Genomic DNA, 15504 nt, shown 5'->3' on the forward strand with positions numbered 1-15504 from the left:
GTATGTGTGTGTGTGTGTGTGTGTGTATGTAGGGAGTGACTCTGTAAAAGGTAGATGTGAATATAAGACGTGTGGGAATGATTCATGAGTGTAGAAGTGTAAAACGATGGTTGTGTTCATGTGAGTGTGCATGAGTAAAGATTAATATGTGAGTTGTATAAACGTGTGTAAGGATGGTGTGTGAATGTGTAAGGAGCTTTGGGCTATGTGAATGAGCATATGAGTGTGTCCATGTGAGAGAAACGGTGTGCAAAGGCCACATTGGTGCACGTGTGTAGAGACTGTGTGTGAATAGCCATGTGGTATGAATGTGAACACGTGTATTTGTATTTACACCTTTATGTGTAGGTTTGAGCCAACTTAAAGTCAATTATAGTTTTTTAAAAACCTGCCTTGTTTTAAGTTCCTGTCAGATTGTTAATGTTTTTAACATTACTGCCTGTTTTTTTGTTTGTTTTTGGTTTTGGAGACGGAGTTTTAGTCTTGTTGCTGAGGCTGGAGTGCAATGGCAAAATCTTGGCTCACTGCAACCTTCGTCTCCTGGGTTCAAGCGATTCTCCTGCCTCAGCCTCCCGAGGAGCTGGGATTATAGGTGTGCACCACCACGCTCGACTTTGTTATTATTTATATATATATTATTAGTAGAGACGGGGTTTCGCCATGTTAGCCAGGCTGGTCTTGAACTCCTGACCTCAGGTGATCCACCCGTCTTGGCCTCCCAAAGTCCTGGGATTACAGGTGTGAGCCACTGTGTCTGGCTGGCTGTTACTGCCTATTTTTAATTATAGTTTATTGAACCAACAAATGATACATTTATTATGCATGTATTAAATATTAAACACCCCAAATGTTAACTTGCACCCAGAGGTGCTGCATGGCATGGCAGGCAAACATTTCAGGGAGACTTCCCTGGATCCACGGTGCTTGGGCTAGAGGCTGGGCTCTGCCTTTTCTTAGCCATGTCATTTTAGCCAACTTATTCTCTCTGTGCATCTGTTTCCATATTTATAGGAAACAAACACTATTAAGAACAGGTTCCAAGAGATTTTGTGAGGCTTGATTTAAATGCTCATTCATGTTAAGTGCTTAGCATAAGGCCTGGTACACAGACTTTTTTTAAAAAGGCTCCATTTAATTCTTGGAATGCCATCCATCTTGGGATCCCACGTCAGTAGGTATAGCATATAAGACCAAACTAAATATATATCTTCTTCTGAGTGTAAGACAACAGGTTCAGAGATACACCTGGAAATTTAAAAAGTATGCAAATGTTACTTTGATTTCTGCTATATTTTTAAGATTGTTAGGGTTACTGTTAGCCTAAAGCGTCTTTTAAAAAGAAACATGTATAGTCAAGGTCTACCCATAATTTACTATTTCTGAAAAGCATTTTTAAGGTATAGCACTAAAGTGATATATTCTCCAAATGTGCTGATGGTCCTCTATTTTACAGAAAGTATGTACCTTCAGAAAGTAGGCAACCGGGAGTCCGTGTGTGAAATGGCAGCTCCAGAACATGTCCACATAGGACAAAGGGTACTTGTACCAAATGAATGTTCTGCAATCCAAGATCATCAGCATGCACTACCACTCAGTGTGCATGACTGAACCTCTCCCTGTCAGTTTCCCTGATGGCTGCTCCCCATCAGGGGTTGGGGAGTCCCTGCCTCTGTGGGCAAGCCTTATATTGAGAAGCTAGGCCCAGAAAGCCTCTCTGTGTGCCCTCCCCCAAATCAGGTTTTAGGTTCCAGAGCTGTTAAGGTGGTAACTATGGACAAGTTTGCAACAAATGGACCCAGAAGTCATTCAATCCCCAAATCAAGCCAGTTGAGGTTTAATGTCTAAATTCTCTCTTTTCATATCATCTTTCATTATAGAAAGAATTGTTTTCTCTGCAAATTGTTTTAAATAAATAAATGAGTATTTGTGGGGAGGAAATTATGTCCTCCTACTCTTATTGCTAAATATGGTGATTATTGCTGCTTTCTGGACATCATGAAGTATCTATCAGTGTTCAAAACAGGACTGACAAACATTACTGAGTGGTCTGCTGGATACAAATAGAAGAGTCTTTTTGTTGACAAAATGTCTCATAAAAGTAAAAAGTTACTTTTGATGCTCCTAATTTATGTATTTATTCAAAATACATATTGAACATTACTACAGGGTAGAGGCTAATTTGGTCACACTGTTTAAAAATTGTTTAATCTGTAATGGTTATGACATTCCATTAAACTCAGTAATTAAAATTAACAGCCTTGATATTAAAGCATGACTGGCAAGATGACTTAGCTATAGTTGCTCATGCCTAACCACAGGTTTCAATTATTACTAACTATTAATTATTATTTTTGGCTGGGTGCAGTGGCTCACACCTGTAATTCCAGCACTCTGGGAGGCTGAAGTGGGCATACAGCCTGAGCTCAAGTGTTTGAGACCATCCTGGGCAACATGGCAAAACCCTGTCTCTACAAAAAAATACAGAAATTAGCTAGGCCTGGTGTTGTGTGCCTGTAGTCCCAGCGACTCAGAAGGCTGAGACAGGAGGATGGCTTGAGCTAAGGAGGTGGAGGTTGCAGTAAGCTAAGATCGCACCACTGCCCTCCAGCCTGGGCAACAGAGCCAGATCTTGTCTCAAAAAATTTTATTTATTTATTTATTTATTTATTTAAGACAGAGTCTTGCTCTGCTACCCAGGCTTGAGTGCAATGGTGTGAACTCGGCTCACTGCAACCTCCGCCTCCCTGGTTCAAGTGATTCTCCTGCCTCAGTCTCCCAAGTAGCTGGGATTACAGGCAACTGCCACCACACCCAGCTACTTTTTTTATTTTTAGTAGAGATGGGGTTTCACGAGGTTGGCCAGGCTGGTCTCGAACTCCTGATCTCAGGTGATGCACCTGCCTTGGCCTCCCAAAGTGCTGGGATTACAGGCATGAGCCACCACGCCCGGCCAAAAATATATATTATTTTTAAGGTGATTTGTCCTCCACAATTAACTCTCAAGTCCTGCCTTGTCATGTCCTGTACTGATGCTCTTGTTGAAACTCTTTGGTCATCCTATACCTTGATCAATACCACAACCCCAAGCTTCTCTAGAGAAGTTTGTTTTCATTTTCCCTGCAGAGAAGATGGTAATGGGTTGTTAAAGAGGAACATTAGGAGAAGTGCAACCAGTTGAATTCCCCTGCCTTGGAAAATATTCCGCTGTCAGGGTGGCAAATGCCAGTTTGATAACTAACCACATAGTCTCAAATGTATTGGTACCTGATGATCAATTTTACTGTTCAAGTGCCTTAATATATTGAGTTTAATGACATATTTTTTTAACACATCTATACTTGTCTAAAATTACAGCAGCATCAACAGTATCTTTCGCGAACTGGTAGCATGTGTACATATGAAGCCATACATAACATGGCCAAGTCTTCCAAATTCTGTCATTTAAAACATGACATTTAAACAAAGTGTGCATTTTTTCTTATTTGTAATGTAAATACACTCCATTTCCTGTGGAACAGTTAAGAATGGGGAAGAGGAGAGAATAATTGTTCATCTTATACATAAATTTTAATCCAATGCCAAAGTTTGAAAGGAGGTCGAAATGAAGTGAGATTGTCCTTACCTGTCTGAGATGCCACACGAGTCTATCTGAAGGTCACTGAAGTTCCCAAGGGACCCCTGCTGAACTGAAATCAGATCTACCACTCTGCCACCGATAGAAATGAGCCTCATACATCCCTGAAATCCACCAAGTGGACTTTTACATTTGGATCCAAAGCTTTTGTCAGGACAACCTGATAAAAACAAAATAAAACCAGTGCGCATCATAAAGAATCAAAATTCAGTATCATGGACAACTTCATTTAAAAAATAAAAGAAAGAGGCATATGATTATTTTCTGTATTAAAGGAGGCAATAATGACTGCAGTCATTATTAGTTTGATCTAAATTACAAACTGAAATTCATACAAAGAATTTTTTATTTACATAGCATTCCCAGGAAGTCACTAGTATTATAATAATGTGCAAGGATATTAGCTTGATCTAGATTTGAAAAATATAAACATTAGCTCCAGAATCCTAAAAATGTCAGCCAGCAATATTAAACTGCATATAACTTACAGATGGGAATTTAGTCTTTTGAATTGCACAATTAAGAACATAAAAGATGAAAGCATGTACTATGTATAAGAAAAGATACATTAATAATGGTGAAATGTCTTTGTATTTATAAAGCTAACTATTTGGAAAATGGGTTCTCTTGGCTTGGAATAAAATTACCAACTGTTTATCTAATTAATTAATGCATTTTCCTATATATAAAGGAACCATATACACAAGGATTTTAGTAAGTCTTGATGGTTTCATATTAAAAATATTTCACAGTTTGATTTTATTCTTTGCCTCATAAAAGAATGTTTCATTTACATTGATTTTTTCTAACATTTATATAAGGCTTGTTTATAATTATTTAAATAATAAATATAATATTAACCATTATTGTCTGTGGTCTAATGGCATTCTAAATGTGTCTCTATCCAAGTGGAATAGTAAGTTTACGGAGTATGAATACATGTATTACATTTTTTCCATTTTTAATTTGTATGGATACATCGTAGGTGTATATACGGGTACATAAGATTTTGAAACAGGCATGCAATGTGAAATAGTTACAACATGGAGAATGGGGTATTCATCCTGTCAAGCATTTATCCTTTGTTTTATAAACAATCCAATTAAACTATTTTAGTTATTTTAAAGTGCACATTTATTAAAGACCATAGTTACCCTATTGTGCTATCAAATAGTAGGTCTTATTCATTCTTTCTCATGGTATTTTGTACCCATTAACAATCCCCTGGGGCCGGGCGCGGTGGCTCACGCCTGTAATCCCAGCACTTTGGGAGGCCGAGGCAGGCGGATCACTAGGTCAGGAGATCGAGACCATGGTGAAACTCCGTCTCTACTAAAAATACAAAAAAATTAGCCGGGCGAGGTGGCGGGCGCCTGTAGTCCCAGCTACTCCGCAGGCTGAGACAGGAGAACGGCATGAACCCGGGAGGCGGAGCTTGCAGTGAGCCGAGATCGCGCCACTGCACTCCAGTCTGGGGGATAGAGCGAGACTCCGTCTCAAAAAAAAAAAAAAAAAAAAAAAAATCCCCTACTTCTCCCCAAACTCCACTACCCTTCCCAGCCTCTTGCAACAACATGGATGGAACTGGAGGTCATTATGTTAAGTGAAATAAGCAAGGCACAGAAAGACAAACATTATGTGTTCTCACTTATTTGTGGGACCTAGAAACCAAAACAAATGAATCCGTGGACATAGAGACTAGATGGGTGGTTATTTTTTAATTACTCTTTATTTGCCATGATAATCATCAAACACTATCACAATTTCAAAGAATAAGAAGTGAGTCAGCAACTTCTTAATTCCTGTACAATCCACACTAGTTTTCTACTTGTGAATTTCCACTATAATTAAATTGTTTGACTGATAATATTTTTCCTTAATGCTTTGTTTTCCTGACAAAATACATTTACATGGCAAGTAAAGGACAACATTCAAATTTGAAACTATTATCAGACACTGAAACATTTTATTTTAACCTAATGGAGACTTTGAAGTTTCAAATTTAATATATCAAGATAAATTCATCAAAGCTTTTTGAGTGTTAATTTATTGTACATGGTACTACACACATTTCCAGTGCTTCAATTTCTTCTGTAGTATAAGATATGGCTACCATAATCTCAGTATGTATGCTGAATGACTTATTAGCCAAGTAAGAATGTTAGGGTAACAGCTGAAAGGGTAATAGTTCAGTAATATTTTGAAGCAGCTATAATATGCCAGGAGTACAAATAACTCTGCTAATCTTCTTTTCTCCAGGTGGCGTTTCCTGACACATACCAAACGAATTCAGAACAAAATAAATTGTGCAATATGCCTGTAGGGAACAAAGCTAAGCCAACCCAGAGTCACAAGGAAAGATCATGGAATTTTACAGAAAGCATACTATCCTATCATGAGGCAATTCATATTCCTAGCTACAATGTTCAATAAGCAAGAGATTCTACGAACAAAGCGGGGTTCAACCCAGGTTAGCCTCATTAGTCTATGATAAGAGGCAGCAACAAGTTAATATAATGCAATACCAGAGAGAAGTTCAGCACTGAGCCCAATTTGAGATGAAAGTCCTAAAATAGGAAGATTTCTGAAGAATACTTAATGCTGAATTAATGGATGGATCCATTACTGGAGGCAGTCAGCATGTTAAGCACCTCTGAGGATAACAGATAAATTATCACTATATGTCACTGCAGCAGAAGTGAGATGTCAGGTTAGACTTCACAGTGCTGTAGTCAGTTCATTGGATGGAGAATGTTTGCTTTACACAAGGGAGGGGGATGTAAGACTTTTGCACACAGTATCCCCAGCTTGTGCTGCATGGCGTGTTAGGCATTGCAAAAGATTCCATGGGGGAATTTACAGAAATGAGACACTCAGTCATTCTGAATTTAGAGAATCTAAGTTTAAAATGTGTAATTTATAAATGATAAAAGCTGAGCAGAATGTACCACCACAATGCAGTCTTTGTGAAAAACACCTGTCTGAGGGTGGAAAAAAAACTCCAGAGTAAAAAGTGATGGCTGGATAATAGAAGTCTGGTATGGCATATACAGAGTGCTGCTAGTCCAGGAGCAGCCCACTCTCCCAATATGACAGCCACTGTCAAGACTGGTAAAGAGTGGAGCTATAACCCAGGCTGTTGGAACAGCCCAGATAAAATAACTGGTAACTTGCGGTTAAATTGAGAGAGAAGGAGAACCGAAGAGACGTGTCTCACAACACAGAACAACTTTTTACTTGAACATGAACTGGCTGAAGAATTATCTAAAAAACACTTTCCACCTAGACAACACAGATCCTAGTGATAGAGAGCAGCCTCATCTACATAGAACTTTGCAGGGTGAACGACTGTCACAGTTCACCCGAGAACTGGGGAGGGAGGTTGTTCGCAGGATGAAGGACTTTCAGCTAAAGTTGGCAAGAGTTGATCACCCCACTGCCTGTACCACCCAGGTCCCTGTGCCAGTCTTGCATTTTATGGACCCTACTTTAGCCCTCCTCCAGTCATGCTCTTGCCTATGGTACCAAAAGGCCTCACAGGAAAAGGTGATGTGTCCACTTAGAACCCTTTCCCCTCTAGTTCACTCCCAGGATCCAGAATTTCCAGTCCGAAACCCCTAAGTGGGCTTCCTGGAAGATAGATCTCCTTAACCTGGTTCTGGAAGCACAAGGCTGGGAAGTGCAGGGCAGAGTTTGGCAGTAGGCCTTTTGCTGTCATTCGGCTCCTTGCTTCCAGCCCTGGAACTGTTAGGGTGGCCTGGATTTTGCAGGGCTTGTATTTAATGACCAATAGAATCTCATGCCAAGGTCAAGCATATTCTGATGTGAAAGAACATCGATTGAAAAAATGATTGAATAAACAGAGATACCTAAGTAAACTTGAGATTTGTAATTTTTTTAAGAAAGCCCTAAAGTTGGAATTTTACTGTGGAAACTCTTACAATATCTTATTTAGAAACACCTTAATATATGTAAAATTATAATAAACATGAAGGAAGAATAAAACCCAAATTCAGGACAGCATTTACATGGGAGATCAAAAGATATGATGCAAGGGACAGACACGCATTGATCACATTTCTTTAGCAGAGGGACACATGGGTAGGTGTACACTTAAGAAAAATGGTTAGTAATCTTTAAAATGTATGTATGATGTAAGGTGTGAACAATAGAGGAAACTGGATGTGGGGTGTGCAGGAACTCTCTATCTTTGCAACTTTTCTGTAAATTTAAAACTATTCAAAAATGTTTTTTAAAAAGATGATGTATACCATATGTATCATAATAAAACAAGCAAAATTACAGAATAAATGTGTGATATATTTTACTATAAAGTAACATTACAGTATGAATAAAAGCAATCACTAGAGTAAACATTTATATAAACTAGCTAGGCATTGTTAAACCTGAACATGAAGGACATAAAATATGTGAAGAATGATGATTCTTTTTTCATGATTTACAAACAATTTTATCCAGTCTTTTATTTTGCATCATTTAACAATATGCCTATTTTTTCCCTTATCTCTTTTAGTGCTTCTAAATCTTTTCCTTTGAAGTGAAAGCTCTTGGTTAAGTTGTTCTACATATCTCACTATTTATTAAAAGAATGTGTTACTACGGATTGCCATAAAATCAATCATATACTCCAAAAGGTTTTATAAGCAGCCCGGTTTAAACATCTCAGTAAAGGAAGCGATTATATATTTTCAGATTGTTGGCCCTAAGCAGCCTTTCACAATAATGGATTATGTAGCAGTTCTTGTGTTTGTTCTTTTGCTGTTAGAATTCTATAAATTGATTCATGGACTGTGTGCTCACTGTCAATACTTAGAAAATAATTTGTATTTTATTAGTGAATAATAAAGACTAGGCTACCTCTATTGAATTCAAAAATGAGTCCAGATACAAGCAATTATTAAAATGTAACATAACAATGACAAAACAATGCTAATATAAGCAACACCTCAACATGATTGGAAGTGAGTCTTACTGCTGGCAGTTTTAAAACATTGCATTTCTAATGGAAAAGAACATTTGTTTCAATTTTCCAGAAATAAAAATTCATTTCAATTTTTTGGGTTTTCTTTTCCAAGCTTTTAGTTCAAACAAACATCTGCTGGGCAGGTGGACGCTTCATTTGTTTTTGTTCTCTAAGGGAGATGAACTGGTGTCGAAGGCTGATGCCCTGATTTCATCAAATGTATCAGTGCATTATGCTTAACAAGGAGAAGAGGTTGCTGGGGCTGATTAAGTTAAATTATTTGTCCTTTAGCATAATATTGTCCTTCTGTACTGGACAGTAGGGAAGCAATAAGGATGCTCTGAAGGAGCTAAGAGGCATAATCAAGAAAATACTGCAATTAAATCAGCCCATAAAATCAGAAGACATATAAGGATCATTTAACATCAGGAAAATATAACAAGGTTTGAATATAAAAACCGAAGAGGATGGCCTACTCAAAACCAATCTCATTATAGAAACTGTAAACAGAAGTAAGTCCACCTTGCAGAAATGCATTTCAGGTGAGAATTTTTCGACTTGATCCACCCAAAATTTCCCTGATCAAAGCCAGTGAAAAATTATTCCTTAGTATTCACATTGGTTAAAACATGATGACTTCACCAACACACGGGGGCACTAATGCAAATATGATTCAGTGGCTCATAGAGCCTGGCGCCTATTCTTACCTCCAAAGTAATAGGTGCCATCTGAATAAATCTGCTCAGGCCCCAGCGGAGGAGCAGCAGAAGCCAACTGGCCATCCACTGCCACACTCAAGTGATTCTTTTTAGCAGATAAAGAGACAGAATGCCACTGCCCATCATTTAATCCGACACCTGGGGAGATGAAATCAGTTAGAGATCTCTCTCAATAGTGAGCACTATAAGGAGTTGGTTAGAAACAGCAATATACACATCACTCAATTGGCTATAGTTCTTAACTCTATTAATTAAACACAATGACATCAACAAGGAAAGGGAGACAAATGGTAAATCAACATCCTCTATGTGAAAATGGGGCATTCCAAATTCCCAACCCTGGACAATCCTGGATGGTTAAAATATTTCAATTATTTGTCATAGATTGATTTTAGCTTCCATCTATGCAATTTCCTTCTTAGGGAGGAAGGATTTAGGAATTCCCAAAATTCAAAGATATACCCAAAAAAATGGTTTACCTGCTACTTTATACTTTTTTTATAACCACCTTTTTATGGTAGGATAATAGAATATTTAGCAAACTATACCGTCAATCATTACAACAATATTGGAATAAACTATTAATAAATAGTGAAAGTCTACAGGTATAACGTAAAGTTAGAAATAACGCACTGTGAAAAAGCCATGTATATGCAATTGATCCTCGTAATTTGTAGGTTTTATATTTGAGAATTTGCTTCCTTACTAGAACTTACTTATAACTCTCAAATCAGTATCTGAAAGGGTGTTCTCAGTCATTTGAGGACATGTACAGAACAGTAAAGACCTTGAGCGGCCCTGTCCACATTTCCTGCTGAGGTCAAACAGGGCAATGCTCTCCCTTATTGCTTTAGCTCTCATACTGTAAATCACATTTGCTTTAAATTTTTGTAAGTTTGTTCGTGATTTCACTGTTTAAAGTGGCCCCCAAACATCATGGTGAACTGCTGACTAGCATTCCTAAGAGCAAGAAGGCTGTGATGTGTCTCTTGGAGAAAATACATGTGTTAGATAAGTTTCATTCAGGCACGAGTTATGGTGCTGTTGGCCGTAAGTCCAATGTTAATGAACCAACAACATCATACTAAAGAAGATGTCCTTAAACAGAAACACACATAAAACAAGATTATGTATTGACTGATTGATAAAATGTGACAGAGGCTCCCAGGAACCTAACCCTGTATTTCCTCCAGGAGCAAAGGTTCAGTATTCCCTAATTCAGTATTCACAGACTTTTTAGAACTTAACTATAATAAACAATGAGAATAAACTCTATATTTATATACAATTCTAATTATATTCTTTTTATTATTTGTTTGTTTTTTGAGACGTAGTCTCGCTCTATCACCCAGGCTGGAGTGCAGTGGCGTGATCTCGGCTCACTGCAAGCTCCACCTCCCGGGTTCATGCTATTCTCCTGCCTCGGCCCCCCTGCCCGCCACCACACCCGGCTAATTTTTTTTTGCATTTTTAGTAGAGACAGGTTTTCACCATGTTAGCCAGGATGGTCTCGATCTCCTGACCTCGTGATCCGCCCACCTCAGCTTCCCAAAGTGCTGGGATTACAGGTGTGAGTCACTGTGTCGGCTCTAACTATATTCTTATATAAGTATGGGAAGGGACTGAACAGAAATGTTCTTACATAGAAACAGTAGTTTTTAGCCAGGTGCGGTGGCTTATGCCTGTAATCTCAGCACTTTGGGAGGCTGAGGCAGGCACATCACCCGAGGTTGGGAGTCAGAGACCAGCCTGACCAACATGGAGAAACCCTGTCTCTACCAAAAATACAAAAAATTAGGTGGGCATGGTGGCACATGCCTATGATTCCAGCTACTGGGGAGGCTGAGGCAGGAGAATTGCTTGAATCCGGGAGGCAGAGGTTGCGGTGAGCTGAGATTGCACCATTGCACTCCAGCCTGGGCAAAAAAAAGAAAGAAAGAAACAGTTTTTTATGAAGGAAAAATGTGATTGTTTCTATTTACTTACATACTTTCCTGTATTTTCCAAGTTCATATAAATGTATATATGTATAAAGTCAAAAGTTGCTAAAATCAAAAATCGAGATGTTCTTATCACCTCCAAAACGCAATCTCTAGTCCCTCCTAAGGAAGCCCCAGTATCATGAATCCATCAGAACGCATAGACTTTTCCTCTTACAGGCAATCGATTCTACAAGGAGCTCTGTAGTTAAATATTGAGCAGAGATGTGAAATCTAAGCGTCTTTGTCATGAATTTACCAGTCAGGTTTACATCCATTTGAATAGTCAACTCTGTGTGATTCTTCAGATCAAATTAGTAAACAAAAAATATAAGCAATCTATCAAACCCAAACAGCCTCTTTTCTGATATTGCATGTGATTTCTTTACTGATTTTATGTAAACCTCTTTTCTGATATATGTGATTTATTTCCCTGAGCAATTTCTACCACATGCATTTGGATCACAAATGCATCAAAGCTGCCTTAGGTGATTACATGTCTTTGCCCTGGACGTATTTAGACTAACACAAATTTTAGCCAGGGCACAGAAGCTCACTTTTACATCATATCCATGAAGCAAAAAAGATTATTGAAGACCCAACTCTGGTTTGGTTTGTGTAAGATAATAGGAAAGGCCTGAAAACTGGAATAGGAAGAATCTAGGTTAGATACTTTTAGACACATTTTCTAAGAGTGGACTCTGAAATAGACAGCTGAATAGAGTTATGTAACCCTTGATGGTATAGGACTGGATTAAAATAAATCAGATGTCCTAGATTTGTCATCCAGTGCTTCCTTTAAGATGGATTTCACTCATTTAGAGAGAAATTTCTTATATACTCTCTGTGTCACATGTACAGACCCTTCCCAGTCTACCGCCTGCCCCTGGCAATTCTCCTACATCTCATTTCCAAAGCCCTGTGTGCAAGACTCTGCTTCTCTTATTTCATTTTAGACTTTCCATTGCTGTCCAACAGTTCTTCTCAAACTATCTGTGGGGATGAACATTTTATTTTCTGATCTAATGCAAATTGAAACTTTTATAAAATATGATGAAAATAAATTACTAAAAAAATAGATTTTGGCAAGGCTGCGGAAAAAAAGGGGGAATGCTTGTACATTGTTGGTGGAACTATAGATGAGTTCAGCTTCTGTGGAAAGCAGTTTGGAGATTTCTCAAAGAACTAAAAATAGAATTACTATTTGACCCAGCAATCCCATTACTGGATCTATACCCAAAGGAAAATAAATCATTCTACCAAAAATAGGGGTCCCCAATCCCCAGGGTAATGGACCAATACTGGGTCTGTGGCCTGTTAGGAACCGGATCACACAGCAGAAGGTGAGTGGCTGGCAGGCAAGTGAAGCTTCATCTCTATTTACATCTGTTCCTATCACTTGCATTACTGCCCGAGCTCTGCCTCCTATCAGATCAGTGGCACCATTAGATTCTCCTGGGAGTTCGAACCCTATTGTGGACTGCCCATGCGAAGGATCTAGGTTGCACACTCTTTATGAGAATCTAATGCTTGATGGTCACTGTCTCGCATCACCCCCAGATGGGTCCACCTAGTTGCAGGAAAACAAGCTCAGGGCTCCCAGTGATTCCACATTATGATGAGTTGTATAATTATTTCACTATATATTACAATAATAATAGAAATAAAGTACATAATAAATTTAATGTGCTGGAATCATCCTGAAACCATTCCCCTACATTACAGTCCATAGAAAAAATTGTCTTTCATGAAAACAGTCCCTGGTGCCAAAAAGGTTGAGGACTGCTGACCAAAAAAGATGCCTGCACTTACATATTTATAGCAGTATTATTTACAATAGCAAAGACATGGAATCAACCTAAGTGCCCATCAATGATGGACTGGATTGGATAAAGAAAATGTGGCATCTAGACATCACAGAATATTATGTAGCAATACAAAAGAATGAAATAACATTGTTTGCAGCAACATAGATGCAGCTGAAGATTATTATCCTAAGTGAATTAACACGAAAACAGAAAACCAAATACAGAATGTTCTCACTTATAAGTAGGAGCTAATCCCTGGGTACACCTGGTCATACAGATGGGAACAACAGGCACTGGGGACTTCAGAAGGGGAGAGGGCATGGGGCAAGAATTTAAAAACTACCTATCAGGTACCATGTTCACTATTTGGGTAATGGATTCAATTGAAGCCCAAATCTCAGCACCATGCAATATGCCCATGTAACAACCTGCACTTGTACCCCCAAATCTAAAATTTTAAAACATAAAATAAAATAATAACAAATAAATAAACAAAACGTAAAATACAAGCCCACTAACCATGTGCTTAGATATTGCAGTGATCTCTTTTTACCAGTTTCTAGGAGTTTAATCTCAATTTTTACATTCATCTCATCGTAGATCAGTTAAAAGTATTTCACTGAGCCAGTGCTGGTCCAGGGACCACCCTTTGAGTAGCAGGGCTCTGGGTAGTTATTGGTTAGGCATGCGACAGGATTAACCAAAAGGCTTGGGGAGGCCTATTGTCCATATAGAAGCAAAAAATAGATTAAGAACAAAACCCTGCCAGAGCAACCCACTGTGGAATTTGGCACACATTCAAACACATTCATCTCACAAGCTAGCAGGTTACAGGTTGTGAATAGAATGAAGTTGTGCCGTGTTTGTGGGGGAATCTTCAGACAGCTTTTCCCAAGCGTCCTTTGTAACAAACATTATTTACCTATGATGAGGAGACTTAACACCTGTCAGTTGGAATATATTACTCCAATCACAAAAGGTCCCATTAACTCATTGCAACTAACCCTACCTAATTTAAAATTAGATTCTAAGTGTTTTGTAAGGATACAACTTTCCATTACTGGCTCTGATCATAGGATGGCCCCTTTCAAGGGCCACACCACTGTGAAACAGGAAAGAGAAAGAGAAATCATAGAATTTCAATTTGTTTTCTTGTTTCTGACATTGTGTAACTGAACGAAAATTCTATGCACCAGTCCCACTACCCATAACTTTTAAGTCTGGGAAGGAACACGTTGTCATAATAATAAAATAATAATTTTACTGAGGTATTACTTATAACAAATACTGGGAGCTTTCTATGCATAGTATCATTTAATCTTCACTATAACTATTATTATTTTCATCTTAAATAAGTAGAAAATGAGACTCAGAGAGGAAAAGAAACTACCGAGGCCATATCCAGTTGCTGGATAGCTGAAGGAAAACGGAAAACCAAGACTGACTCCAAAACCTACACTCTGCCCGGTCTGCAAGACAGGTGCATCCCTTATTTTATTTTATTTTATTTTTTATTTTTTGCTCATGTTAAACAATTAACTCTAAGAAAAATAGGCCCCAACAGCTAGGACATGGCCTGGTACCATCAGTGAGACCTTGGTGGTGTAAGAATCTGGCTAGCACTGAGGGCTAGGCTTTGGTGTTCTTCTGTTGAACGTCAACAATAACACAGAACACCAACATCAGACAAGGCCATTCTATGACTATGATGAAATGAAGGTGGGGAAAAGTCACGACTACTTTATAATCTTGTCTAAACACAGACAGAAGCAAGGCTACTGCACAAACCACAAAACACCAACTTCTTTCTCTCCCAATACTTATGAATGACCAATTGTTTTGTATTTACCAATTACAACTTAAGCCTTACTTCATTCCTTCATCCTTCTAGATAAGGTTTACAAAGATATCTAATCGTAGAATTACCCTCACTTCCTGACAGCATTTAGTCTACAGCGATTTTTCACTTCCTTGAAGCCTCCCTCAAATCAGCTAACACAACCCCAAATCCTATGCCATCCTAACATCTTTGTCTTCACACAACCTTTGGTTTCCAGGGTGTGTTCTCTCTGTTGCAATAAGCAATAAATTCAACTTGTTTAACTCCAGATATGTTCATTGCAGTCTTCGGATGGAAAACATTGACAATGCCAATTGGAATAATGGAAGGATGGAATAGTAAATGGAAGTGTTTGCAGTTGCAGGTTGGAGAGGATAAGATTATGGACTAGAACATTCTTTCTCTTTCTGTTGCTCTCTTTGTTCTGTCTTTCAGCCTAAATCACATAAACACACAAAACACAGCAGGAGAGGGAAGATTTACATCTACTCCCTCTCTATAGATCGTCTTCTAGTTCCAGTCCTAAATTGCATCAGAAAC

Source organism: Rhinopithecus bieti, unplaced genomic scaffold (assembly GCF_001698545.2).
Source record: "Rhinopithecus bieti isolate Rb0 unplaced genomic scaffold, ASM169854v2 scaffold_2574, whole genome shotgun sequence".
NCBI lineage: Eukaryota > Metazoa > Chordata > Mammalia > Primates > Cercopithecidae > Rhinopithecus > Rhinopithecus bieti.